Raw genomic sequence first — 3129 nt, 5'->3', positions numbered from 1 at the left:
GACTCAATGGACGTGAGTCTGAGTGAACTCCGGGAGATGGTGATGGACAGGGAGGCCTGGCGTGCTGTGATTCATGGGGTCGCAAAGAGTTGGACACGAGAGTTGGACACGACTGAGCGACTGACCTGAACTGATGAAGAAAAGTAAGGGCTATAGAAACATAAGGAAGCATGTGAGAATCTGCTTGCTCCTTACAAAAACTTTTTTTGGTGGGGAGGGGTTAATTTCTTTTCTTATAGAGAAGATAGATATTCAAAGAGAAAGGCAACAAATGGATCCCTTTTCAGCCTTGAATTATGTTATGGCTTCTGGGCCTGGGAGCTCTGTAACCACAGAGTTTGTTCCATACTACAGAAAGAAACTCGACCCTTCATAAAACCGCGGGAGCTTTCTGGATGGCTTCACTGTTGCTTTTCTGGAATGGTCCGATTCCCTCTCTGGAGGCTGGAGGAGAAACTTGTAGCTGGAGTTTCCTTTGCCTGAAACAAACAAGGGCAGCAGAAGAGGGTGGGGCATCTCTCAGGGAAATGGAATTCTCCCAGAGCACCGGGTTCCCACCCCGAAGTGGGCCCGTGGTCCACAGGGCTGGGAACGGTTCTAAGCATCAGTAAAACCCGCTTGTATGGTTCCCTTTAAGCATAAATAGACATCACAGGCCCGTGGTCCACAGGGCTGGGAACGGTTCTAAGCATCAGTAAAACCCGCTTGTATGGTTCCCTTTAAGCATAAATAGACATCACAGGCCCGTGGTCCACAGGGCTGGGAACGGTTCTAAGCATCAGTAAAACCCGCTTGTATGGTTCCCTTTAAGCATAAATAGACATCACAGGCCCGTGGTCCACAGGGCTGGGAACGGTTCTAAGCATCAGTAAAACCCGCTTGTATGGTTCCCTTTAAGCATAAATAGACATCACAGGCCCTGCAGAGTGCAAGGCCTTGCACATGGTGGCTCTGTTGAGGTAGCAGGCCGGGTCAGCTCTGTGCCCTGTGCTCTGGCCCCCAGGACTGGCACTGTCTCCCACTTAGTGCTTGCTGCCTTGGGCAGAGCATCAGAATCACCTGGAACCTGGTTAACCCACAGGGGCTGGGCCCAGCTCCCCGAGATGCGGAGTCTCTAGGTCTGGGGTCAGCCGAGAGTTCGCTTTTCCGACATGTCCCCAGGTGATACCGGAGCCACTGGTCTAAGGCATGTCAAGAAACACTGTGACACCAGGCGTTCTTCCATTCCTGGAGGGTGTGTTGGGACAAGCAGACTGCGCCTGGCGGGGGGCCTGCTGGGTAGAGTCACCTAACGCCGGAGGCGGCTGTAACTTGGAAGCAGTGGTTCATGGAGGGAGCTCTGGCCCTGTCCTCTTGCCTGGGGCCTTCTCTCCTGGTCAGCTCCGCAGCCGACCAGGGACGTGGCATTTGGGGTGTCTGAGGGGAGCATTCCTTGCCTCCTTCCAGTTCCTTCTCTCTGATGTTACAGAGAGCTTTCAGGACCGTGCCACTCTCCTACAGGAGACCCTTCATGGGCTGCCCATTGGCCTTAAGAGCAAGTCCAAACTCTGCTAAAATGACCTCCATCTCCCTCTTGGGCTCTGAAGTACTCCTTGTGCTTGTGAACTCACTAGGTTCTCTGGCTCCCTGGGCACCTCGTTTGCTGTTGGCTCTGCCTGGTATGCTGCAGCCTGGTCAACTCTTGCTTATCAGACCTCAGCTTAGCCGTCACCTGCTCTGGGGAGTGCCCTTTGTCCTCTCTGGGATCAGCAGCTGCCTCTGCAAAGGCTCTGCATCATCTCCTGTTTTCCTCACTTCAGCTCTTCTCAGCTGCATCAAGGTCCTGATTACTGTGCCTTTACTTCCCTGTCTCTGTGGCCTGTCAGCTCCCTGAGGGCAGGAGACCGTGACATGGTCATTCATGTGACTCCAGGCATGGCCCATGGCCCATGGTGCCCAGGCATTGAAGACCTTCTGGATCATTCTGTGAGATAGCCCTGCCAGGGGAGGAAACCAAGACACAACTGGGTTAGCGCCTGGCTTACCGTTATCCTCCCGCTGAGTTATAAACACCAGGATTCTCACCCACTTCTCACCAACCCCTTGGCCGGGTGACGTTGGTCAGGTGCTCTGAGCCTTGGGCAGGGTCTGTGGGTCTTTACTGGGACTCTTGCAGGACTGGCTATTCCAAAGTAACAAAAGGCCCTCTCTTGTTTTTCAGGGAACCTGGGAAGCACACTTGAGTCACAGCTGGCCTGTGGTTTTTACATCTCATCAGGGACCACTCTCTTCACAGCCTTATCTTCGCTCCTCCCCATACAGGTAAGGGGTTGTTTCATTTTCAGGCTGCTTGTGGGAAAACTTGAGCTGTGCCATGCACTCTGATAACCACCCCATGCATTAAAAAGAAGACCCTTAAATATTTAAGGCAGCTCCTCTAAGAAAGGTATGAAGTGGTCACCTGCCCCATTGAGTTATCTGGTGACGATATTTACTGACCTGCCTGGCTTTCTTCTGCGCGTTGCTGGCCACCCAGTACTCTTTGCTGGGCACCCTTCTCCTCTCCATTTGAGTTGGTAGTTTAGAACTCCTTTTCCTCGTTTAGAACTCAGCCCATGTTCCACTTGTTATTACAAACTGTCTGAAGGAGAGGGTATTCGGAGCACAGTCCTTTCCAGCGGACGCCTCGCCGCCTCCCCTTACACAGCCCACAGCATGAGCCTGTGGGCAGCTCTGCTTTGCTTGTTTGAACACTTCTTTTCCTCTGGTTTGTGAGTTCTTTTTGCTACCATTTCCCATGGTTCCTGGCATGGAACAGACTTCCGGTGAATGAGTGAGTGTTCGTCTGAGAATAAAAAATTGCCCTAGTAAACAAACCTGAGGCACCAGCAGCAAAAAATGATACTGTATTCCTAAGCCAGGGAACTGAGGTGTAGAGTGCCTTTTTGGAGTCATTACATGGCTGTTTGCTCACATTACCACGGGTAATTGAGAATTTGTCATAATATGTTAAGTCGGCAGGAGTTTAGATTCTTAGCCCTGTTGAAAAGGATAAGAAGTCAGGAGGTTTTGTCTCAGTGTCAGTAAGGTATTAGCTGACAGCCTGGGGCCCTAAGCTGCCAGTCCCCTTGGCTGCGGGAAGAGACACCT

At 51.9% G+C, this 3129-nt stretch overlaps 1 protein-coding gene across 2 annotated transcripts in view; it reads left to right on the top strand.

The window, feature by feature from the left end:
• The window catches only part of LHFPL2 (lipoma HMGIC fusion partner-like 2), a 174827-nt gene that overhangs the window by 12033 nt on the left and 159665 nt on the right, over positions 1 to 3129 (top strand). For both annotated transcript variants that reach the window (XM_010847635.1, XM_010847634.1), the window contains exon 2: positions 2201 to 2301. The gene's annotated coding sequence lies outside the window, so the exon portion shown is untranslated. The remainder of the gene's footprint in view (positions 1 to 2200; positions 2302 to 3129) is intronic.

This window comes from Bison bison, unplaced genomic scaffold (genome assembly GCF_000754665.1).
Source record: "Bison bison bison isolate TAMUID 2011002044 unplaced genomic scaffold, Bison_UMD1.0 scf7180017864252, whole genome shotgun sequence".
NCBI classification, from domain to species: domain Eukaryota; kingdom Metazoa; phylum Chordata; class Mammalia; order Artiodactyla; family Bovidae; genus Bison; species Bison bison.
The sequence above is the reverse complement of the archived record's forward strand: the minus strand, read 5'-3'. Positions and strand labels throughout refer to the sequence as shown.